We start from the raw sequence: 27185 nt of genomic DNA on the forward strand, positions 1-27185 counted from the left end.
ATGCCTTTACCACAATGTCCGATTTTGTGGTAAAAGCATTTGTGGTAAAGGACAGGTAATGGTCACGCTTGGGTGGTTATGGCCACGTTGTAATGGCTTTTTCCCCCATCAAATTGTTGCACAATAGTATTTGCTTCAAAGTGCAATATTCTGGCCACCGATTCATTAGGCAAGTAGGCAAGCTAGTACTGATAGTGTAATTAGCACACACACTAGTGCTACATGCAACGTAAGTGCATTCACCAACAAAGAACCTACACAATAAATGCCATAAAATAGCTTTCCACTGTAGTAGAGTGGGAGACTGGCACACTTCCATCAGTCAGGGAGCAAGAGATAGACAGCTGCCCAGCCATCATTCCTGTACCCTCTGTTTAATTTGGCGGTACAAATGGGGGTGGTGATGGACGGAGCATCTGAACTGGTGTGGCAGAGTGGGCTAAAGAACGGTGATGGATTAAACCCAGATCTGTTGACTGGGTTTGAGTGTTTGATTGGTTCAGATGCTCCGTCCATCACCACCCCCTTTTGTACCGCTTTGTTTGCCATAAGTTGGCAGGGTATGCTCAGACGTTGAGTCCCTTGCTCACTTTGCCACTGGATTCAAGCAAGCCTGGCTGAAGATGGCTGAAATGCCAGAAACCGGTCCTAGGAAGCTTGATTCCGGTCCAGGGAAGGCATGGCTTGGCAGTTCGGGCTGGACTGTTCCCATGAGGCACAGGGTCAGACTGATTTGCATATGGCCATGTCTGAACTGGGGTGGCAGAGTGAGCTAAATAACGGTGATGGATTAAACCCAGATCTGTTGACTGGGTGTGAGTGTTTGATTGGTTCAGATGCTCCATCCATCACCACCCCCTTTTGTAACGCTCTGTTTAATTTGAGCAGGTGGTAGCACCATCACTCAGTTTTGTGGACGCTGAATTATTTTTCATCATCAGACATTGACCCAGACCAAAAGAGAGAAAGGCAAAAATGACAGAAAGAAGGAGGAAGAGAAAGATAGAAAAACTGTGACAGTGAAGGAAATTATGGATGGTAAAGAATCAGAGAGGATAAGACAAAATGATTGGAGGTGTAGGGTTGTCGAAGAAGGAGGCACAAGTTGACATCAAAACCAGTTAGGCTAGGTGTACAGCAACCTCCACATGCAGGAGCCTAGCCTACATGAATCTTTTCTTTTCTGAATTGCAACAGCAGAAGACATGTCACCTTCTGCCAGTGCTGAAAACTGAAAAGTTGTATTCTGGGAACTCACATTGGTTAAAGTAGGGCTCGAAGTTATTTGGATCAGGGCAGAGGTTTCATTGTACATGGAAGTTGATAGGCTACTTTATAATTCCAAAAATTAAGCTCAGGAAGTACCACAGAGAAGTATTATCTGAGAAAGAGTTACTTTCTTAGTACTGAGGTTTGTTAAAGAATATTATTGCTTAGTTCGATCAATGGACTTGCTTGTTCTTATGTCCATGGCCAAAGTGTCAGTGGTCAGTTTCCACAGCTTAGTTTCTGTGTACAGGCATTAAAGTCCCTGTGTCCTCTTGTCCCAGTGCCAGTGACATTGTGTAAATGTTAGTGCCTGTCTCAGTGAAGTTATGGCTCCTCATTTTGTAGTGTTAGTCTCCCATTGTCAGAGTCAGTTATATCTATCTGCCTGTGTACCTGTATTGGTGTCCAGATGTTAGTGATGCATTATAAGTAGGCTGTTCCGTTTTAGGGTTAACACTATAATAACTGATGAAACCCCACTGAAAGAGAAATAGCCCTCACCATTGAAATCATATAAACACTGAAAAAACACCTGCACAACCACAAACTAAATGCCATCAAAAAAAGGAAAAAGAGAGTGAAAGAGTAATTTTTTTTCTTCCTGATGGGGCCAATACAATGTAACTTTGTTATACAAGATAACAGTAAGAAAGTCTGAGCTAACATTATTCTGCTTGAGTTTTGTTGTTTAGGGATGGCACTAAAATATTGTTTCTTCTTCTTTTTGCTTTTTTCAGTGTTGTGGTCTTTGGTCTAAAGATGCAGGGTTTAGAAGCATGTCTGAGGTCCTTTTTAATTATTTTATTAACTGTAGAAAATCAGGAAATATCAAAATCATATTTTATATTTGGGCTGCGTTTGATTCTTTCACTGATATGTAAAATGGCTGGTTTAATACAAATCTTTCCTAATATGTGTCCTTACATTTACCCACAGAGAATGAGTAAAAACCCTTAATACATCAACCCCCAGTTTCTAGTGAGTCAGTATTGATAGTAGGCAAATTGCCAACACCTCCGGCTTTAAACATTCAATGCAAGGTATAGTTACAAGTATATGTGAAAAGAGCGCTATCAACAAGCATCTGGGATAGTGGTTAAAACATGACACCAGACTTTTAGAAAAATGGAAAGCAGTGCCACTTGAAATGCTCTGCAAAAAAGGTTCTTTCAAAGTTCAACAAAGATTGGAGTGATATTGTTTGTATTTGTAGTGATTCATCTACCTATATGAAAAAGTTGTGTGATGACTTGTCAAAATTGATACCTGAGCTGAAGTGCTTCCCTGAAAGAGATCCTTGCCACTTGTTAGATGGTATGCTGAAAGCATCTTTATATTATTCAGAGCTAATGAGGAATGCTATTGACCTTTTAGTCCATTCGGGTGCACTGCTTTCTTATGCACAGGAACTAAAACACAAATATTAATCATTTTGTGCTTTGTGTGCCATCAAAGAAAGAGTCATCCCAACTGCGTCCCTTAGCTGATGGTTCTCAGTCCAAGGGGGTATGAATGCTATAGTATCCATGTGGCAACTGTTTACAGAATTTTTCCTGAGTGATGATGCCAAAGGCAAGAAATGTGAGGATCTTTGGTCACATATTGCTAGTGATGTGAAAGAAAGTACACTCTACTGCATTCTTAGATTTTTACATGAAAACATAACTGCTATAGTGGACATAATAAAAAAGACTAGAGTCTGAAAACACCCTTGTCTGCCAAATTTTCAGCATAATTGGTGTAGATATGAAACAGCCCCTTGAGAGTAGGCTGGGTGACACCTTTAGTGACTTTGGCACTACAACATGTTCCATGTTGCAGTGCGTGTGACTTGGTATGCAAAGCAATGGTGAAGAGCAATTTGGTAACTTTTATTTTACAATGTATGAGAAATGTCTTGCAATGATTCATAGAAATGTCCCTTCAACACCAATGGCATTTGAAGTCAATGAAACCTCACTGTGGTACTCTGCTCTAGATCCCTTGCGTAAAAGGGAATTTCCTCAGTAGTTTTAAAAGCGCGGCTTAATTTTTGACCGCTTCAATAACTCTGAGGGCATAAGCGTCCAGATCAGCACAAATGTTGCAGAACCTGCCCTGAGAATCACAATCTTCAAGTAAACCAGTATTGGCATGGAAAGTTATGTCAGTGGCCAGTGTTAACTAATTGTGTACTGGCTGCTATGGTATTGCCAATCTCAAGTGCCAATGTGGAGAGGGCTTTTTCACAGACGTTTACATGGGAAGGAAAGAGCTGGCGCACATGACCAAAGACTTCCTGAAGAAGTGTTGTATGGTGTACTACAATAAGTTTAATTTGCAAAAATCTATTTGGACCTCATATGCACCATACTTACACTGTCTATATACCAATCGCAATCAGTGCAGAAAGCAAGCAATAATAAAAGCAAAACATTCCATAAACACCGGAAAAACACTGTTTCTGAAGTTTTTAATGGCGCAAAAATGTGTCACCACTGGTAACCACTGTTTTTTTAGGTATTGAAATCACGTGAAAACACCGAAAAAACCCCACCAGAATTTACCAAAAATAGAAACTGAAAACAGGAAAGCCTAATTATAAGTGTTTGTGTCCCTTATCCATGATTCCCCTTGCAATTAGTAGTGGCTCCTGTGTCAGTGTCCCAGTTGCAATATATCATAAACAACACAGGATGTTCTCAAACACATACCCTTCATTCATCATGTTGTTGATACCTTATATATAATTATTTCTTGGATCTTCATAGCCATGTCCCATATATTAAGACATACTGATGTGTTTTAGATGTGTCAATGCACACAGGTCTCTATGTTCCAGAATTAGGGGGTTGCATGCACATCATGACAGAGCCCATTTCTCCCATAATTTATTGACTTCTGAGTACAGCAGAACACGTGACTGATCCTTGGCAAACATACACCCTGTTCCAAAAAAACAAAAACGCTTTAATATGAGCACGGATGCACCTACATCTCTGATAACCCCCATTCATTGCATTTAGAGCACCACTCGTGACTGACTTGGGGAATTTAAATGGCCTTTCCTAAATGTTAACACTGACTCCAGCAGTCAAACATTAAGTGGAAAATGGACTAGAACCAGGAATTTACTTGTTAACATGTGTGTGATAAGTTGTGGGAATAACCACCATGATGACCGTAGTGCTATGTGTTGTGCATGGTAACACACCACTTGTTGGTGTGTAGTCTTGCTACACAACTTCCATTACAACTGGAGCTATTTTTAGAGACCTGTGGTCGTGGAACGGTGATTGACACATTTAACACTTGGGTTCAAGTACTTATTAATTCAGATATAATGAGTGGTCACAAAAAGGGTTTTGGTTTGTGTACTTGGATTCCCTCCAGCACAATATGCTGTCCTTTTTACAAACTTCATGCACATGGTTAATATTACATTTGTAGGTTTTTTCAGAGACATAAAAACCTGTTTTGTTCCACACTGCAGCCTAATCTACTTCCTGTCTCCGATTACATCACATATTTAGGCTTTACCCATGAGTGCATTAGTCTGCCCTATGATACTTCGGTGGCCTTTCCATCCTCTAGCTCTAGTTGGTTCCCTTATTCAAATTGTAGGTCTCAGACCAGTTTGATAATAAGTTCCAGACAGTTACCATTATTAAATCTTTATTCTGATATGTCATATATGTATGAAGCTATTTTTTTTCAGTAGTGACCTCTGCCCCTCTGACATGGATATGAGGAGAAAGCGATATAACTATGCTGTGTTAAGTATGCAGACTGCATACTTTATGAAGACAATTATGCTCACGTCTCATTACACAAGTGCATTGTTTGCAGTGACACTTGATGTGGTTTGACTTGAGCATTACCTACCATACTCATTCAATGTATTCTGCCTCTTGACTTTACCTACACTATCTTTCCACCAGGTCCAACTCAGAAGGAAACAGGTTTCCTCCAATGGGCTCACAGTATTGGCACTTTAAGCACATTGATTGTAATCACTCATCATAATCCAGGTAGTTCAGTCATGAAGAAAACCCATGGCACCTGTTGAGGGCACAAAAATTGACTAAAACATGTTGATCTAATAGGAAGGATAGAACCAGCTCCTTCCTAGTTGCTTTTAATCCTACATACTGGTGACAGGAATACACATTGTTAATCCACCAGCAGGCAGTCTTACTTTACTCCTTTCGTCTCTGCACTGACCACACCCCAGTAATTCTGGATCCTAATAACTACACTGTGGCTGTGTTTCCCTTTGAAGAGCTCCCATGTCCTCCAGGGTTGTACCCCACGTTGGTAAAATTACATTACCAATATGAAGAGGGGTGGGTGAAGGTCTTCATTCTTCAAGAAATATGACCATAGACCACTGGCCACTAAGGCTCGAGATTTTCACATTCGGTTCCCGCTGGAACTATACCCAGAGTACTCTGTTCTATATGTGATTAATTAAATGGCAGGGTGTACCCTGATTTCTCCTGTATCACTCCAGACCCCCTTCTGAAACGAGTACCATTAACCCCACATTCTCTACTGTTGCCAAAGTGTCATCATTCAGTATTCCCATGTAAGTTTTACTCATCAATGGGAGTATTTCTGTGAGCTAGTGTTCCAGCATCAGTATCAATATCGCTGTGTCCTGTGACAATGTATCCGTGTTTCTATGTCAATGCACTAGCGTGAGTAACCCTGTATCAGGTTCCCCCTATCAGTATTTATGTGGAAGTAGAGGCGTCCCATGAACCCTGCCCCCCTGCACTTTTCCTGTATCATTGTATGTGCTCTTGTGCCAGCAATCCAGTGTCAGAGCCTTCATATTTGTGGCTGCTAGAAATAGGGTTACTGGTTGACTGGGGTTTGAGTCCTGGTCAAGCAGAAACCACAATCCTTGTCAGGGTAAGGCATAAGCAAACCTAACATTTACCTGTGACCGACCCAGTTGCAGAACAGTCAGGCTTACCTTAGAGGCAATGTGTACACTATTTGTGCAACACTTCAAACAGTAAAACAGTGAAAGCACCACCCCAAAAGATCTCAAATCAGGTTAGAAATATGGAGCAAAATGTATTAAATAAAACAAAACTAAATTGATTTTTTTTTTAAATAAACTGCAATACAGCACCTAAAAATGAAAAGCATCAACCATGGCTACCTGGTCATGCGGGTCAAAGTCAAAAGTTCAACCCGCCCGCGATGGAGCGCTGGTCAGTTACCATCCCAGATTACAATATAACAGCTGAGAATGGCAGTAAGGGATTCGGTCGTTGCACCACCTTACTATACACAAAAATCACAGCAGATCGCTCTGCAAATGTTGCCCACCTCCCTGGTCCACTGCCACAGGACCATACAAATATAAACCCACAACAAGCACATAGAGAGGCAACAAATGAATACAATTGTACAATGTTTCAATACGTCAAGAACAAAACAAGTGTCCTTCCTTGATTTGAAAAAGTTATTTTTTAATATGTCCTCTTGGTACAGGATATAAAAACAGCCAATATTCTTTATACAAGAAGATCACAGAGACAGCCAACGCGTTTCGCCCATTGTGGGCTTCCTGGAAGAAACGGAAGTAAACTGTAAAGGCACTGGTTTCCATTTATAGTGATAAACAAATTTATAACCTTTGTGATAAAGGTGTCCAGTGCACCAGTCAAAGAAATGACGAGGGAGAACGTAAAAAATGGACACAAAGTTAATACAAAGAAGTTGTTTTGCCAACGTGATTCTGTACAAATCTTGCTTGTCTTTCCACTGTTAGTAATCAGTTGGAAATCTACGTGTGTGCTTTGATATGCAACACTTTGATACGATCACGTATTACTCAGCACGTCCCCATGTGGAACCGGAGTCTCTCGGCACGCCAGTCTGTCAGGTCAAATTTCGCGCGAGATTTCCAACTGATTACTAACAGTGGAAAGACAAGCATGATTTGTACAGAATCACGTTGGCAAAACAACTACTTTGGATTAACTTTGTGTCCATTTTTTACGTTCTCCCTCATCAATTCTTAGGCTGGGCGTTGAGAACGGGCAGGCTGGAGCTTTGCGTTGCTGTTGATGCTGCTATGTGAAGAGACCCACTGGGGGTGGCTCATGCAGATTTTTGGTGAGAGGGGTGAGATTGTTATATGAATGGACCCATTCACATGTGGGAAAAGCCCAAAAGCTTAGATTTAAGAGCTTTAGAGCCACATTAAGGGTCCAGGACCTGAGAGGAGGCACCACTTGGGGGTAAGGAACCCACTAAAGATGGATCCAGGAGCTGTATGGGAGCATTTTATACCCCTGAGGCTCAGTTTAGGAGGCCAGGAGACTATCCCTTTGAGTTACTCTGTGGTCCAGTACTCAAGATGGGTGGTAGATCTAGTTCTTCCTACCCAGGCAAGAGGGAAACAGGCAGCAGGTCAACACAGCAGGGCAGAAGCTCCATCGCAGTAGCAGTCTTGCAGAGTGGTAGTCCTTTCAGCAGCACAGCAGTCCTTCTTTCTGGCAGAGTATCCACAGGTCCAGAACTGTACAGAAGAGTTGGTGTCTGATGTCTTCTTCTTATACCCTGGTGCCCTGAATCTGGAAGGTGGTAGAAGCTTCTAGACAGTGTCTTTGAAGTGCATGGAACTCCCTAGGTCCTGTGCTCCCAAGCATTCTGAACTGACAATTCTGGATCTCTAGGCCCTTTGTGTGGAGGCAAGACACAACATCTTCAGGTGTAAGTGTGGCTGGGCCCATGTCCTCCCTCTGATCCTGCCAGTGATGACCCATCCAGTCACCTCTAAGCCCCTATTGTATATGGTTGTCTCGGAGGAATACACAAAGCCCAACTACAAACTGCACCCAGTCATGTGATCAGAGACAGGATTTAGGCACCAAATGGCTGGGCAAGAAAATGCTAAGTTTCTAAAATGAAAAGGAACACATGATGGACAGAATTCTGACAAAGATCTGTTCTTTTGCTCACCACGCCACCCCTGTTTAGACCCAACCATATACAAATCAGTCTTGACCCTGCTCCCATGGGAACAGTCCAACCTGAACTAAGTCACCCTAAGTGGGAAGGGTATGCCAAGACATAGGCCCTGTGCAAGTGCTCCAATGGTAGAATGTGATTTACAGCCCTTGGGTGTATGGTATACCACTTTACAAGGGGCTTACAAGTAAATTAAATATGCCAAACAGGGGCAAACCAATCATGCTACATTTAGAGGACGTCCCTTGCTCACAGTGCCACTGGATTCAAGCTAGCCTGGCTGATGAAGCGTGATATACCCTGAAACCGGTCCCAGGATGCTTTTTTCTGGTCCAGGGAGGACCTGGCTTGGCAGTTCGGTCTGGACTGTTCCCATGAGGCACATGGTCAAGACTGATTTGCATATGGCTGGGTCCAAACTGGGGTGGCGTAGGGGGCAAAAGAACGATGGATTTAACCCTGATCTTTTGACTGGGGGAGAATGTTTGCATTGTCAGCATTCCGTCCATTATTTGTTTGCTGCAACACTTTTTGCCCTATGTGGGATGGGCATACCCAGACGTGGGTCCCTTGCTCACTGTGCCACTGAATTCAAGCTAACCTGGCTGATGAATAGGGATGGGCGTCAAATTCCATTCCGCTTGCAGAAATTGCGATAATTTGACAGTTCCGTGGAGAGCACGAAAATGCCCAAATTTCCACGATCTGCAGCATACCGGAATTTTTTTTCATGCTGCGCTTTAAAAATACATTCTTGCGCGCACAAATGCCTTACCTGGATCCCCGCGTTCGGCGACAAGTTTTCCCGATCCGGTCGCGTGCTCCATGAGATGTTGGTAGCCGTGTGCGCTATCTCGCGAGAGTTCACGCCCGCGATCACGTCATTTGTCTCGCGATCATGCACCGCGAGAGTATGAGATCTCGAATACGTCATTCTCCACCGCGAGGGAGAGCGTGAGGACGCAAACACGCCATATCGAACGCGACAAGTAGTGAGAGAACCTGAACACGTCATTCTCCACGGCGAGCGAGAGCGTGAGGAAGCGAACACATCATATCCAACGCGACAGGGAACGAGAGAACGCGAACACGTCATTTTGGACGCGCCATCGACATCCGGCGGAAGTAATGTGAAGCTCGAGAACTCGAACATGTAAAACTTTCAATATGGAGAAGAATGTCAGCTCCAGCAGCATAAAACCTTCTGCAAATGATGATTTGGATGAAAAAAACTCCTCCGACTGACATTTGGCAGTCCTTTTTTGTGCAAGGAGTCCTTTTTTAAAATAGAGGGAGAGGGAGGAAGTGCCACAGAATCTCCAAATTCCTGTTCCTGTCCAGCAGGCTCCTCCCAGTGCTTTTCCATCTCCTGCTCATTCTGCCTTTGGAGTTTGAGCTGAAAAGATCACTCTTTTTGTCTGCTGCATCATTGTCATTGGATTTGAGGATTTTTTTATTGGATATTTTACAAGTCAGTGGGTGTTGTGTCTGTTTGATCGAGGGCATTGCAGTTGTTGCAACTACTTTTGGTACATATCATTCCTTTTTTTTTTAAATGTTGTGGGAAGTAGTAGTCAGTAGGCCTTGAGCTAGTCATGGGTGGGTGCATGATGAAGCAACTGTTCCTTTGGTGTTTTTTTTATGTATTTCATTTTCAAGCATCATTTAGGCCATGGATGGCATTGGATTGAGTTGGGACATGTGTTTTTTTGGAGTGGGCTTTCTGTTGTTGGGCCTGGCCATGTGGCTGGTGGCCATTTTGAAGCCTAAGCTTGCAAGCTTGTCTGGCCTTGTCTGCCAGCAGGCCTGCTTTCATCCGGTAGGCTCCGAGCAGGTACCCACAGCTGCATTAAACAAGTGTTTCTGTGTGGTCTGTTGTATTTAGACATAATTTAGGGCATGGATGGCATTGGATTGAGTTGGGAAATGTGTTTTCTTTGGGGTGGGCTTTCCTGATCATGTGGCTGGTGGCCATTTTGAAGCCTAGGCCTGCAAGCTTGTCTGGCCTTGTCTGCCAACAGGCCTGGTTTTATCCGGTAGGCTCAGAGCAGGTAGCCAAAGCTCCATTAAACAAGTGTTTCTGTGTGGTCTGTTGAATTTAAACATCATTTAGGTTATGGATGGCATTGGATTGAGTTGGAAAATGTGTTTTTTTGGGGGTGGGCTTTCTGTTGTTGGGCCGGGCCATGTGGCTGGTGGTCATTTTGAAGCCTAGGCCTGCAAGCTTGTCTGGCCTTGTCTGCCAACAGGCCTAGTTTCATTCGGTAGGCTCCGAGCAGGTAGCCAAAGCTCCATTAAACAAGTGTTTCTGTGTGGTCTGTTGAATTTAGACATCATTTAGGGCATGGAAGGCATTGGATTGAGTTGGGAAATGTATTTTTTGGGGGGTGGGCTCTCCTGACCATGCGGCTGGTGGCCATTTTGAAGCCTAGGCCTGCAAGCTTGTTTGGCCTTGTCTGCCAATAGGCCTGGTTTCATCCGGTAGGCTCAGAGCAGGTAGCCAAAGCTCCATTAAACAAGTGTTTCTGTGTGGTCTGTTGAATTTAGACATAATTTAGGGCATGGATGGCATTGGATTGAGTTGGGAAATGTGTTTTTTTGGGGGTAGGCTTTCTGTTGTTGGGCCTGGCCATATGGCTGGTGGCCATTTTGAAGCCTAGGCCTGCAAGCCTGTCTGGCCTTGTCTGCCAACAGGCCTGCTTTAATCCGGTAGGCTCAGAGCAGGTAGCCACAGCTTCATTAAACAAGTGTTTATGTGTGGTCTGTTGAATTTAGTCACCATTTAGGGCATGGATGGCATTGGATTGAGTTAGGAAATGTGTTTTCTTTGGGGTGGGCTTTCTGTTGTTGGGCCTGGCCATGTGCCTGGTGGCCATTTTGAAGCCTAGGCCTGCAAGCCTGTCTGGCCTTGTCTGCCAACAGGCCTGCTTTAATCCGGTAGGCTCAGAGCAGGTAGCCACAGCTTCATTAAACAAGTGTTTATGTGTGGTCTGTTGAATTTAGTCACCATTTAGGGCATGGATGGCATTGGATTGAGTTAGGAAATGTGTTTTCTTTGGGGTGGGCTTTCTGTTGTTGGGCCTGGCCATGTGCCTGGTGGCCATTTTGAAGCCTAGGCCTGAAAGCTTGTCTGGCCTTGTCTGCCAACAGGCCTGCTTTCATCCGGTAGGCTCAGAGCAGGTAGCCACAGCTGCATTAAACAAATGTTTCTGTGTGGTTTGTTGAATTTAGACATCATTTAGGGCATAGAATGTATGGCTTTGGATTGAGTTGGAAAATGTGTTTTTTGGGGTGGGCTTTCTGATGTTGGGTGTCTTAAAGACATGCAAACAATAATGACCTGGTCCAAATAGGCAGTGTATAATATTTACTTCAAGCAATGTACCTCATATTGCACTCTTTTAACAACTATCTCCCCTTTCTTTAAAAACCATGGGGTAGAGAGTACAATGTTGCCATGCCAAATTTAAAAGGCCTCCATCCCTTCTACAACAGTCAAGAAAAATGGACAACAAACACGGTGTTTTGTGAAAAAAATGTGGGAGAGCGAGATGACCCCTCACGGGCGAACCACCAACAGGGAACCTAGTAGGTACTCACCAGTGTTGCCCTGTTATCATCATCGGCAGTCATCAAGCTCTAAAGTAAGGTGTCAAAACCAATGTGTAAGTGCAATTTAAAGTGCAGTGAATGAAAGTGCAAACACAAAGAACAAACAAACAGTGTAATGCGACGAGATAGGGACTGCACATATATATGACCTTTATTCTCCTTCTTAGTGCAGCCTATCATTTAAAAAGTAGGGGTGGCTATTAATTATATAACCACATACCACAAGCCAACATGTTTCATTGCCTTATATTTTTAGGCAATTTCTTCAGGGCAAGTAATTTTTACCACTGCATCAAATGCTGGACACACCATTCTTCATGACCTACGGGTGGAGGTAACGCACAGAGGTCTCTACAGATCGTTAGAAAAAGACACGAGACCTGGGGCAACCCACTAGAGGGGTTGAGCCTAAGTTTTAATCTCATCCTTACGGCCGGTAGGAGTCGCCTTGGCTTTGTAAGGTCATGAAGAATGGTGTGTCCAGCATTTGATGCAGTGGTAAAAATTACTTGCCCTGAAGAAATTGCCTAAAAATATAAGGCAATGAAACATGTTGGCTTGTGGTATGTAGTTATAATTAATAGCCACTCCCTGCTTTGTAAATGATAGGCTGTACTAAGAAGGAGAATAAAGGTCATGTATATGTGCAGTCCCTATCTCGTCGCATTACACTGTTTGTTTGTTCTGTGTGTTTGCACTTTCATTCACTGCACTTTAAATTGCACTTACACATTGGTTTGGACACCTTACTTTAGAGCTTGATGACTGCCGATGATGATAACAGGGCAACACTGGTGAGTACCTACCAGGTTCCCCGTCGGTGGTTCGCCCGTGAGGGGTCATCTCGCTCTCCCACATTCTTTTCACAAAACACCGTGTTTGTTGTCCATTTTTCTTGACTGCTGTAGAAGGGATGGAGGCCTTTTAAATTTGGCATGGCAACATTGTACTCTCTACCCCATGGTTTTTATAGAAAGGGGAGATAGTTGTTAAAAGAGTGCAATATGAGGTATATTGCTTGAAGTAAATATTATACACTGCCTATTTGGACCGGGTCATTATTGTTTGCATGACTCTACGAGTGGAGGGCGACCTGGGTCCTCTTTTTCCCTCTATGCTCCTCATTGTGTGTATGTCTTAAAGACATGCCTTTGTTGTTTGTGTCTGGTGTGTGTTGGTGTGCAATGCATGTACCCTGCAGACCTTTTTTGGGCCTGTGTATTTACATTTTTGCATTTTATTGCATTTAGGAGGCAGAGCAGTGTGCTTTAGCATGCATCCTTTGCCTGGCTTTTATAGGCCTTTTGTTAGCTCCTGGTGTTTCCCAGGCCCCCTGCTTGTTGCTTGTGATTTTTGAGTGTCCATGTGGCTGGTGGCATATTTATTAGTGTCCTGCTTTTGCCATATAGACCTGCATGGTTTACCTATTGGCTTACTGCTTCCATCCATCCCCTTTGCCAGCAGCTCCATGAATGACGTGATGCTCAAATAATTTAATGCCAAATAGGGTCCACCCCACTTCCATTACATTTTATTTTGGTGGTTCTTATTCTCTTTCCTATTTTTCCTGAGAGTGTAGTGTGTACACAGTAGTATAACATAGCCCTGGTTGACAAAGTCCAGGAAATGGCTAGACTATATCTTTTGTTTGTTTGTACTAGTACAGTAGTAACTGAACCACAACAACAAATGCAACATTTTACTGATGTTCTTTTCCTGGCTTATTTGCTTTTAGGAGCACAAAAAGCCAGAGGAGGAGGTGTCATCATCATCACCCGTTGTACTGCCAGCCAGACAGAAGTCCTGCTGCGCATCACGTCCACGTGTGACCACAACTTATGCACCTGCGTCCTGCCTGAGATCTGAAGAAGATGGCCCCAAAGAAGTACCTAGAAAGTTGCCGGTGAGACGAAGGAACGGAAAAAGGAAGTGCCACTAACCACGACTGGTGTGCCGGCCAATGTTTTTTTTGGGACCAAAAAAATTATGCCTGCAGCAGCGTTGTCCGGGAACCAAGCTGGGAGCAGCACCTCCGTACCAGCGGTCCAACACCACCAACCTAGGCCCAAGCCCTTGAGTGTCGCAGAGGTAGCCAGTCTATTAACGAGCAGCGATGTTGAAATGTCCTTATCGCAAAGTAGTACACAATCAACGCAGGAGGAAACTCAGCAGATAAGTGTGCAGCAGCAGCCGCAACAACAACAGCAGCAGCCGCAAGAACAGCACCAGCTGCAAGAACAGCACCAGCTGCAAGAACAGCACCAGCTGCAAGAACAGCAGCAGCCGCAAGAATAGCAGCAGCCTCAAGAACAGCAGCAGCCGCAAGAACAGCAGCAACCGCAAGAACAGTCCGCAATAGTAGTTGTTGCTCCTGAAGTAGGGGAATTTCAGGAAATCAAGCTTCCTGCAGACAAAGTGGGGCAAACCACTGTTTCGGAAGATCTATTGTCTTCCAGACCACCAGCAAGGAAAAGGAGGCTTAGTCCATCATCTTCTTCTTCAAGCCCCGCTTCTGATGATCGTGATGCCACTTGGCGCCACCAGCTCAGTCTGAGAGTGATGCACGCCACAGGACAATGCTTCTGAAAAGGAAGGTTCCAGAAAAACTTAGAGCTATGGAGGTAGATGTACAAGAGGGGGATGATGTTGATGAAGACGAGCCAGTCATCACGCACATCACTCCCGCCCCAAAGGGGATGGAGACCAACATTCTCACCCTATCCAGAAAGGCTGCTACTGAGCGGGATGTAGCATGGATACCACCAACACAGGTTACACCACCATGACCTTCAGCTGCCATATTTTCAAAGGCCCGGCAGGGACCTACATCCAGCTCAACCATCTCAGTAGGTAGTGGTAGTAAAGTCACAGTGTAGCTGCACAGAGTCACATTCCAAGCACACCCTCCACTTCATCTGGTATTGAAAGTGGCACATCCAGCAGTGCCAGAAAGTTCTCCTCCCCAGTTTTGGACTTCTTTTCTGTTAGCACCAAGGAGGAGAACTTTGCTATATGCGCAATTTGTCGACAAGGTGTTCGGCGGGGTAAGCTTGGTACAAACTATGGTACCGGAGTCCAAGCAAGTCATCTTAGAATACACCACGCTATTGTGTGGGATAATCACCTACTTCACTTAAAAGAAAGTAAAGAAACTCAACCCATTGAAGTTGAGCATGAAGAATCAGGGGACAATAATATTGCGGTGGAAGGTGAAGAAGAGGAAGGCATTTCTAGCCCTGTCCCCAGTAGTGTAGTGGTACTGCCCACATCCACCTCAGCAACATCTCAGTGGCACCGCAGTTAGAGCCATATTCAGAGTGAGGCTGAGACACCAAGGCGACCGAGTACTGCAATGAGACAAAGTGCATCGTTGAGCCTAAGTGGGTTAATGAAAACAACAGCACCACAAAGGAAAGTAATCCAGCCTACCATTGAGAGCATGCTTAGGTTGGAGGGGCAGTTCCAACGCAACCACCCAATGGCACGGTTGTACAATGCGAAGCTGCCTAAAATGTTACCCCTGGACCTTCTCCCTTTTTCATTTGTGGAAGGGGTGGTTTCCTTGAATTTGTGTCAGCCATCTGCCCTAAATGGAAGGATTCCAGCCAGTCCTATTTCGCAAGAATTGCTGTTGCGGCACTACATCATGATGTGCTGGAATTGGTTGGACAAGCTTTGCAGCAGTGTGCTGTTCACAATATCCACCTGACAATAGATATGTGGACCAGTTGCCAAGCCACAGATTACATGTGCATCACTGCACACTGGGTCTCTTTTGTGGGGGTTAGAGATTAGCTATATGAAGGAGGTGCTGTTGACACAGCTGAGATTTTTAAAGCTATTCTGAAACATGCAACTGTATCTATTTTTGCCATGGAGAAATCTCATACTGCTATAAACATTTTGAAAGAGTTTTGCAGCAAGGTTTTTGAATGGCTGCGCCCAAGAGGGCTTAGTATTGGTTTTGTTGCCACAGATAATGGCAGTAATGTACTTAAGGCCATGGACCTTGGTTCCTATTTCAGGGTTCCATGTTTGGTGCACTGCATAAACATTATAGTTGCAGACTTTCTGAAAAAAGAACCCATAGTCAGCAACTTCCTGACCACCTGCCGGAGAATATGCACTCATCTCAGCCATTCTTTTTATAGCTCGGAAGCAGCTAAGGATCATTCAACGTGATTATAACATGCCAGTCAAAGCACCCATCCAGGAGGTGGCAACATGTTGGAACTCAAAGTATTACATGATTGATTGTCTGTTTGAGCAGTACAGGCCACTCAATGAATATGTCATGCAAAGACTGGATGCTACTGTGAAAGGCATGACCCTTCAGATGGACCAATGGTGCCTAGTTAAATGCCTGACTGACATGCTTCGTCCTTTTGATGTCTTCACACGTGAAGTCAGCAAGGAGGACTGTACAATGGGCCAAGCTATCCCATTATTGCAAATGCTAGAGCATCAGCTGAAGATGGTGTCTGAATCATACAAAGGTGTAGAGGAAAATAAATGAAGCCTATGACTTGGTGGAGAGCTTAGCCCGTCGCTTAGCTGAAAATACAAGGGTGCAAAATAAGATTTTGTCACAAGAACGTTACATTTCTGCCACAATTCTGGATCCACGGGCAAAATTGGCACTGAAGAAATTAATTCCTTTTTCAGAGATGGATGTTGCCCGCTACGAAAATTGGATAGCTGAGGCAGCGAGTAAGTTGGAAAATGAACTGCTGCTAATTAAAAACCCGCTAGATCAACCCACAAGAAGTACTGCAGTAGGGCATGCCATTAAAGAAATGGGGTGACCCAAAACGGTACTGGACCTGGGTAACGTATTAGTATAAACAAACAGTGGTCCGAGACCTATTATTTTAAACACGAAAAATCAAAATTTAATGAATCAAAAGGCGTCTGTTATTTTAACCGGCCAGATCAATTAATGAAGAGAGAGAGGCAACAGCAACAAACTCAAGATGTATACACAATATTTTAATCTATTGTCTGGGATTCGGAACGGAAACACAATATGCAATATTTCAATCTATTGTCAAATTCTTGAAGCGAAAGCACAATTCACAGTGTTATGTACTTTTTTTATGCATTGTCCCGTATTGAGAACGTGCAGTAAAGCAAACAAAGGGGTGTCAAAGGAAAGTGAGCGTGATGAAGTGAACGGAAAAGAATCACACAGATTTAAGAAATTATACTTCAAGCAATTCAAAAGAAACACCAGCCAAGGAAGGCCGGAACCATATAACCTGGCCACTTCAATTAGTCAACATAAATTCCTTAATTATTACTAGACAACAGATGGCAAAAATGTCTGCACTATATCTACAAGGGTGATACAGTTAGTGGTCCAGGTTAGTTAATGAAATGTCGACGTTTCGACTCAACTAGCGGCCATGCGGTCGTTTTTTTCTGGGCCATGCGAGTCTTCTTCAGGACAGGTGGGGACGGGACAATAGGGATCCCATAGGTGACCCCTCCTAGGAGATAATGGTCAAGTGTACCAATCCACATATACTCAGTCCTTAAGTTTCCAGGGAAGTTATCCAAGTAGTCTCTATGTTCTTGTTAGGTTTTTTATCCGATGGGTAATCATGTGGCACTACATGTCTTAATTTCCAGTCCCAATCCTAAGTATTGGGTGGTGTCAAAATCAGGCACCTCCTCGTGAGTTAATCAATTGGCCTGAAAGACTGTGTTGTCTCGGGTAGAGGGGTCGCTTGATCGATGTCAGCAAAAACGGGCCTCGAAGTTAGGTCCGTGGTCGTCAGAGGAGAAGCGCGTCTGTCACGAGCCTCCACGGGAATGCTCGGCGAGTGAGCCAGAGCCAACACAGTCTTTCAGGCCAATTGATTAACTCACGAGGAGGTGCCTGATTTTGACACCACCCAATACTTAGGATTGGGACTGGAAATTAAGACATGTAGTGCCACATGATTACCCATCGGATAAAAAAACCTAACAAGAACATAGAGACTACTTGGATAACTTCCCTTGAAACTTAAGGACTGAGTATATGTGGATTGGTACACTTGACCATTATCTCCTAGGAGGGGTCACCTATGGGATCCCTATTGTCCCGTCCCCACCTGTCCTGAAGAAGACTCGCATGGCCCAGAAAAAAACGACCGCATGGCCGCTAGTCGAGTCGAAACGTCGACATTTCATTAACTAACCTGGACCACTAACTGTATCACCCTTGTAGATATAGTGCAGACATTTTTGCCATCTGTTGTCTAGTAATAATTAAGGAATTTATGTTGACTAATTGAAGTGGCCAGGTTATATGGTTCCGGCCTTCCTTGGCTGGTGTTTCTTTTGAATTGCTTGAAGTGTAATTTCTTAAATCTGTGTGATTCTTTTCCGTTCACTTCATCACGCTCACTTTCCTTTGACACCCCTTTGTTTGCTTTACTGCACGTTCTCAATACGGGACAATGCATAAAAAAAGTACATAACACTGTGAATTGTGCTTTCGCTTCAAGAATTTGACAATAGATTGAAATATTGCATATTGTGTTTCCGTTCCGAATCCCAGACAATAGATTAAAATATTGTGTATACATCTTGAGTTTGTTGCTGTTGCCTCTCTCTCTTCATTAATTGATCTGGCCGGTTAAAATAACAGACGCCTTTTGATTCATTAAATTTTGATTTTTCGTGTTTAAAATAATAGGTCTCGGACCGCAGTAGGGCATGCAGCATCAAGTGCAACTTCAGAGGCTGATGGTAGTGCATTTGGCTCAGAACTCTCACCATCACTATCGACAATAGCAATAATAACTGGATCATTAAGCCCAGTAGAATCGCTACACGATTGGTATTTACAGTTAGGCATTGGTATTAAGCACAGTGCTGATGCACAGAGAAAAGAGCCCGAAAAAAGGTTAGCAGCAGCACCCCTGAACATTGAGCGGATGGTCCAGGCCTATCTGGACGACCCAACAGAGGTGCACATTTATCAAAACCCATTGCAGTATTGGTATAGGAAAAGGGCAGACTGGCCACTGCTCAGCAGGCTGGCGATTAACTATCTGGCTTGCCCTTTCGCAAGTGTCTCTTCCGACGTGTTTTCAGTGCTGCTGGTTCCATTGTAACAGTGAGAAGGACAAGTCGCTCGCCCAAAAACGTGGAGAGGTTAACAATGATCAAAATGAATCAGCACTTCATACCACCGAATTACACAATACATGAATCAAGGGAAGAAGATGAGGAACGCGGCTCCGATGATGGAAGTAGTCTGTTACATGATTACCTACTACTGGTTGAACCCCCAGAGTTTGAGGACGAGCTATACTTCCCTGACAATTAGGCTTGCACTTACTGTCTTCCCTTATTTTCCTTTATTTGTGTGTCTGTCTTTCCAGTTATAAACTTTGAATCACAAATCCATCACCACCGTCTTCTGCTCTTCTTATTTCAATATACGAGTTTCAGCTGTCTGCATTTCACAGTACAATCCTCTGAATCCAGCTCCTCCGCTCCATCCTCCTCAATCTGCCTAAATCCATTGCCCTCAAGACAGATGATGATTGGATGATGCAAAATAGAAGAAACAATAAAATCTTTCCTAGTCCCGCCAAAGAAGTGGAACATGATGACTACTATAGCTATCCTCCTTTCTGAGCCAAGAGAGACTGCCCATTAACTGAAAAGTGAAAATGAGATAGAACAGGTAATGAATGATATCATGCATTGGACGCAGACTGAGTGATTTGTTGTTGTTTGTTGTGCATGAAGTTATTTCATTGTGCACTAACTAGTCATTCTACACACTAAACGTAACTCAAGGCAATTTTCCCCTTCTTGCAACTATTTATAATAAGAAATGTGTACTTCTACTGCAGCTTGATACATTGCTTTTGATTGAATACAGGAAGGTGACTTCATATGTACACTGCTCACTGAGTATGACAATAGCACCGTCCATGATGATGATGGCAAAAAAGACAGCCTGTTAACTTAAGATGAGAAGGAAAAGGCAATAAAAATGAATGGCATGCATTGGACACCTGACTCTGAGTGATTGGTGTTTGTGTTTTTGTTGTTTGTTGTGAATGAAGTGAAGTCAAAGTGTACTAGTAGTCTTACTGTACACATTAAGGAGTGACTCAAGTCAATAATATTTCTACTCTTGTTGTATAATAACAAAATTGTACTTCAACTGCAGCCCGATCTTCACAGTCAGTTAGTACAAGTATCAGATATGATTGATGGAATAATAACAAGTCAGGAGGACGTTTCATGAGTGGAATAAAAGGTAAACAAGCCAACAACAACCACAGCAGACCTAAATGTCTGTGTAGAAGTGGAGTCGAGTGTAGCGGTGGGATGGCTGCGGTGCATTGATTTTGTCACTTAAATTGTAAAATGCTATGTTGCTGGATATGTGCTTTGTCCAACTCCTTAAAAAAATGTACTCTAAACGGAGGATGTGCTAAGCGACGTGCCGTCACTGTGGGCCTGCTCTGTCCTGTTGTTGTTGAAGGTCAATGCTGGAAACAGACTAGAGTAGAGATGATGCATACATGCCGCCTCGAAAAGTGTTCTTGTTGCACTACACCATAACGTGTGCATTTTTTTCAACTTTGTTTCTCAATATCCCTTTTGTTTTTCCATCTACAATTACAGGCCTGGCCTTGCGCTATAATTGGGAAAACATTACAATGCACACTTACCTTACCAATAAATCTACATTTGCCAGAAGGGCAGTGGCGACTGGCGACACCCAAGATTGATGGACGAGAGGACCAAGAGGAATGCCAAGATGTAAATCCACATTTTTGACCAGGATAACTCAGTAACAGTATCAACTTTCATCATCTTTTAAATAATTTGATTAATTTTTTTTGTCTACAATCTTTACAACAGTGTGTTCTTCTAGTTGTTATTATTAGCATTAGGTTTGCTCTCTGTTTATGATTCATCCCTACCAATATTTAACATTTTTATTTGCTATCTGTAAAAGTAAGCCCGGAACAACTGAACAAGAACTGTATGTAATCCGGGTCTCCTTATCAATCATCTTCATGCATGCATTTCCTTTTTCTCCCTTAACATATTGATATGGATATAGTAGTCTACAGAGATTGTGTTTTGTTGTTTGTCCATGCGTACTTTTTTTCATTTTCAAACCTTTCCCCAAACCCCCCTTCCCATCCATTCAACAAACCCTAACCCTCTTCACCCGGGCTGTGTGACTTATGGAGGTGTGACTAAATTAAATGTACACCAATAATTTATCACACGCTTGCTGGGGCGGATGTGGCAAAAGCAACAGTACTTCAATTTCACGGCAGAGCGAGGATCTTCTTCTGATTGCCCACCCATGAGCAGTATATTTTAGAAGTGATTTTTATTTACCAAAGGAACATATGCATCCGCATTAATTGCCGGCATTGATAGGATTTGTTGTCATCCTCATACACAGCACTAACTGTTACGCTTGTGTTGAGTATACTGTAGGCCTAGTCAAGTGACTCAACACAACTATAGTTTATAACTCTGTTTAGTAGGCTATCCCCACCACCGTTATGTTTTGTTGCAAAGTATTTTTGCATATTATTGTTTCGCGGTAAGTTCTGTACTGTACTTCATTCTTCTACTCCTTGAACAGTCTCTCTCAGGTGACTGACTGTCTCATTTTCTTTTTTGCAAATGCTGCTGCCCTGCCAGTGTCTACTTATACTACCACCACCACAACCATGGCATGTTGGGAAAGGAAACCATCATCACCATGCAGCCATCGCTGTGCCTAAGTTAAACATCAAGCAAAGGTAAGAGAAGTTTAGGGGAGTCATAATTAATAATGGACATGTTTTCAATCAATTCACACACCCCTTTGAGTCCAGTTAAAGAATGCATAGACTAGAAGGGAGAGACTGACAGTACTAGTAGGACAACTCAATCAGTGAGGGGTGCCACATCTATCTTTTTGTGTCTTACAAAGTCAGACAATTATTTAAATCAAACACTGGCTATGGGCGGCCCTGCACCAGCAAGGAAACAGTGTGATGTAAAACAGTAACCCCACCACAAAACATTAACAACACTGTATGTAAATTAGAAATATTGATTTAATAACCCTAACAAAAATAAACTATGTAAAAAACCCACAAAACCTGACCCACCCCTCTCCCTTACCCCAACCAATGCCCATAAAGAAGTCCAACCACTTGTCCAAAACCCCAACGCCCATTCCCACCTACCAAAACAATAAATAAAAAAAGGGCAATAAAGAGGGTCTCCAAGGTTCATCGGGATTGTCTTAGGAGGACACGCACTGCCTCCTCAAGTAGGGCGGCATGGCGCTTTAGAGCGCGGCAGTTGCAGCCACAGTGTGGGGGCCCCAGTGATGGAAAGGCAGTAGCGGGCGTCCGCCAGACGGTGGTGCCGTACCGCTGGAGGGCGGTGGCTGGGGCCCGGGACATTGGAGGAGTGTTCAGCTGCTGCCGCCTCCTCCTCCTACTCTTCCAGGACCACCAGCTGTCGATATTCCACTTGTATCGCCTCCAGCTTCCGGCGCATGCCTTGGTGGCCAACTCCTTCTGATCTGATTTGGAAGGAGTAGCTGTATATCAAAAAGAAAAAACAAGACTATTGTAAAATATACTCTTAGAAAAACAGTAAGACAAGTTCATTATACACATACTGGCATGGTAGCACTATAAAGCACAGTACATAACATTTGTGGTATGTATCTATCCTCCCACTTGCTTGGTCTTTAACATCTTCAGGACTTTTTCAGGCATTCAACCAACCATGCATCAGATTCCTATCAGCCACCTTTGCAATTTGCATGTTTGCATCACACGTATCCTTCTCTCTGTCAGTCATAAATATTAAATCTCACCCGAACTTCTTCTTTCCACCCGTCTTTCCCTTTTTAGTTCAACACCAGGTCATCTGATCTGACTTTTCGTCTTCTCCATAAAACTGTCAAAGCGGAGTTGAAATCAGATAGAAAAGGCCATTGGTTACTCATTATTCCCGCCCCTAATGCCTTTACAAATTAAAGGGTGTCTTGACTCTTCAAACGTTCACAATAACTCTTACTTACTTAGGGCATCATTAGGGAAGCACAATGTGACAGGCACCACGTGGTGCCTGCCATGTTATGCTTTGAAAGGCAGGGAGGGTACCATAGGCACCCCCCATGTGCACCCCCCCCCGGAGTCCATGGGGGCCCACAACGGGTCCCCCAAGCATATTCCGCATGCCGACACGGAAAGGGATCCCAAAATGCACATTCTAATATGGCTGGTGGTGTCTTTCAGACACCGCCACCATATTGAACCCTTTTCTGCCCGGTCGACATATTGACCGTGCAGAAAAGCGGCGGATGGTTTTTCCATCCGCCGCGGACCCCCCAGCCACTGTAATATGGCGAGGGGTCTTTTCTACAGGGATGGCGGGTGGTTTGCCGCCTCCAGGCTGGTGGTGACTAACACCGGCCCGGCGGGGGCAATCCGCCCGCCATCCTAATGGGGCCCTAAGTCTCAAAAGTACAGTATATATACAGTACACCCTTGCAGTGAGTGTAATGTCAATAGTTAAGGATTATGAATCTAACTTACCACTGCCCGCCACTGGTGCTGGTTCGCCCCCTGCAGCTCCATCCGCAACTGCCGCATCCTCGCCAGCCACATCGCCTTCGCAGCTGGCCCCGGCACTGGTGGTCGGTAGTGCGCCTAGAAAAAACATTACACATTTTTTAGGTGTCATATACACCCAAGAATAAAAAATAAGTAAATAGTATACAATACATCACTAGTACAAATCAGGTAGTACTAGAATAGACACTAGTAGTTATATGGTCCCTAGGGTCATTCCAGTCTTTGCTTAGTTAGCCCGAGCCATGCAACCTTTTACCTTAGTGTCTTTTATTTTTGCACACGTGACGTTACCTTGCAGCTTGTTGTATAAGACACCTTTGAGCCCACATGACCTCATACTGCTACTGTCTAAGCGCTGCGTACAAGGTCAACCAAAACATTAACAAGCCACTTTTTTATGAAGTTGTGGTGTTAGTCAATATTGCTTATCCATAAAAATGCTACACTTTTTGGCACAGCTGTGAAATGCTTGCAATATACTAACGAGCACCATTTTTCTCATTACAGACGGAAGATTGTCTTCTATGAACCAGAGCTTTGCAGAGCTTATGATGTAACAACTACCAGTACTAGGTTCTTCTGAGGGGTCCCCAGAATTCGCTCAGAGATCTTCATTTATAATTTGATATAAACTATATTCCTAACAACGGGATGGTGGGGCTTCTTCCACTGTTCAGTTATCATGATTTCCCTTTTTTTTCCTATGGACTTCTCGTTGTTGTAACTGTAAGTGTAACAATGTTTATTGTTTTAATGTTATGCATTTTCCTGTTGGTGCTGCATTATAGAACAACATAGATAGCTTGTCAATTCAAAACAAAATGTTGAACTTACATAGACTCAGTGCTATTTGAGTTGGGCTTACACGAGTGAGCGAGCGAAAGGAAGGGTGTGCATATGCATTGCTTCCACGACTGAGAGGACGGGTGTGATATGCTCTGGGTTGTCTACTTTTTGGGTATCTTGGGGGGAGGGTTCGGAGAGCTAATAGGTATGACGAGACACTACTATAACTAGTCATGCAGGGGATTGTGGTGGGTTCTGAACTTCTGATTGAGGTGTGAGGAAGGTCCAACCTCCCATCACCAACATCCTATTTTCTTGTGCACAGTTCGGTATGTGCAAAATCCCTACAACAGTGGTAGGATGTCCTATCCCATCAAAATAGTAGTAAATCTGGTTGGGCGTTTGTTGGTGGGAATTGTCGAAAAGCCTCAAGAATAACAAAGACTCAAGATCAATAAGACTTGAAGTAGTATAAGAGGACAACACAAAGGACTGGACTCAATCAATCAATCAATCAATCAGAGTACTTGTAGAGCGCGCTACTTACCCGTGAGGGTCTCAAGGTGCTGAGGGGAGGGGGGGTGCTGCTACTGCTCGAAGAGCCAGGTCTTGAGCTACTGAAGTATCTGAGTTTTATTTAAAACCTTTCAAATAAAGAGTGGCTAACTGGGCAAGCTTAGCTACTACAGACAGACTAATAGTAGTAGTACAGAGAGTCATCATAGCAGAGGCAGGGATAACAAGAATTTCGGAACAGATAGTACAGATAGAAGAATAATTGTTGGTAAAAAATAGCATTAGGAAACGGAACCAATAGTTCGGAAAAAATATGGTGCAGTAAAAGTTCTGCAATAAGAATTAATAATATTAAAAACAAGAATACTTACTAGGGCCAGCAGAAGAGCCCTCGTTGGTGTCCTGTTGCTGCTGGTGTGCTCCTCCCGCCGACTGCGACCCTGTCTGCCTGCCCCTGGATGCTGAACAGGAAACATATAAGAAAGAGACAAACATTGATGATTGGTGTGAAACAAATAAAATATTTTTGAAGAACGGTCAAAAAAACACTTATGTAAACAACAAATGCAATAACTAAATTGACCGATCACATCTGGTCAACAAGAAGTATCGGGGGATTCGCGGATCGACTACTTACTATTTATCAACACTAATCCAGTCTTCCATTCTGATTCCAGAATACTAACTAAGCCTAAGTAGTACGTACCACCTGAACTAGCCCACCTATTCCAGGCGTGCCAATTGTAAATAAAGTATGCATTTCCACTTCTTTTAGTCCTCAACAATGCATATGGTCAAATGGAGGACACATGACTACAGTTTTGTATACACCACATTTCTGCTTGATTGATTGATGCTGAATGATGTTCTGCTAGTGCTAGGCCTATTACCACTCATTGCACAAACTAGAAAATGTTCTATTAAAGACTGGGGTACTAGCAGCACGTGACGTAACAGAGGAGGCATCACGCATACCACTAAAAAATTACAAACGCATACAAAGTAACTAAACCTAAGTATCAATCCGCCCCTATCTCTTAGTGACCAGACAAAGTAAGGGCTAGAGTCACTATAGCATTACATAAGTTAATTTCTCTAAAATAAACTCTTACATAATCATGCTAAGCGAGCGCAAATGCAAAGTTGCAAACAAGTAAGATTAGTAGCGCAGAAGAGCACCTGTGTCATCATAACAATCACAGAAGACTTTTAAACTTAATGTACCTGTAATGTAAGCAGCAGCATTCTAGCTGGTTGGAAAAAAAAGATATTTGCAATATGAAACACAGAGCAGAAGAACAGACACAAAGTAGTAATAATTAATTACTCACCAAGACCCAGGACCTCCACTCCTAGCAGGTCCAGCAGGTCCAGCAGGTTCTGCTCCCGGGCCAGGATATCGGACCACCAGTGCGTCAGTTGGTTTTGGGCGCACCTTCCCCCACCGCTGCCGACGCTCCCGGTGCCCATACCCGGACCCAGGCCTGCCACCTGCTGCCAAGGGTAAGGGGAGGTGGCACTGCATAAAGAAAACTAGTGCAGCCAACTCTATCTCCCCAAATAAGGCCCGTGCCTGCACCCCTTGTGGGTGCCGCCTTCCGCAAGGAAGGCGGTCGCAGCTCTGGCTCCTACGTCGAGCCCTTTGCCCCCCTAGACATGGTTCTGGCTTAGACGGGGCGGGAAAGAAAAGGTAAAAAAATGTAAAAAGTAAGTAAAACAAATTAAAAGAGCAGGCAATAGAAAAAGAGTGAAAAAGTCGTTAAAAACACACGAAAAGTAGACAAAAACTAAAAATATAGAAGCAGAAAAATAGTCAGAGAGATAATAAATAAAATAGATTAAAAAAGGGCTAGAAACAAAGGATTGAAAAGATAGAGGGAGGATTCAAAAGCAGGCCCCAGAACCATAAAATAGAGTGAAAAACAAGATGGCCGCGCCCATTGCGACCGCGTGGGCAAGTTTGCGCGATTTCTCCCCGAGCACGCAAAAAGCATCGCGAACACGTAAAAGCGTTCCCGAACAGGAAATACGTATCGCGTACGGGAGCGAGCATGCATTGCGCGACTCGGAACAGGAAATAAGCATCGCGGGAGGGACAAGTAAAAACAAGATGGCCGCGCCCATAGGCTACCGCATGGGCAAGTTGGCGAGACCTTTTCAACGCGATCACGCAGAAAATATTGTGAACAGGCGGGAAAAACATTCTGCGTCATCGCAATAATTCTGCGTGTTTGTGGAGATTTTTGACATTTTCGCGATAGTTTGCGAAAGTGAATTTCACAAATTCCGCCCACCCCTACTGATGAAGGGTGACATGCAATGAAACTGGTCCCAGGATGCTTGTTTCCGGTCCAGGGAGGACCTGGCTTGGCAGTTCGGTATACATTGTGCAGGCAGCAACGCCAG

Source organism: Lissotriton helveticus, chromosome 8 (assembly GCF_964261635.1).
Source record: "Lissotriton helveticus chromosome 8, aLisHel1.1, whole genome shotgun sequence".
Lineage (NCBI taxonomy): Eukaryota > Metazoa > Chordata > Amphibia > Caudata > Salamandridae > Lissotriton > Lissotriton helveticus.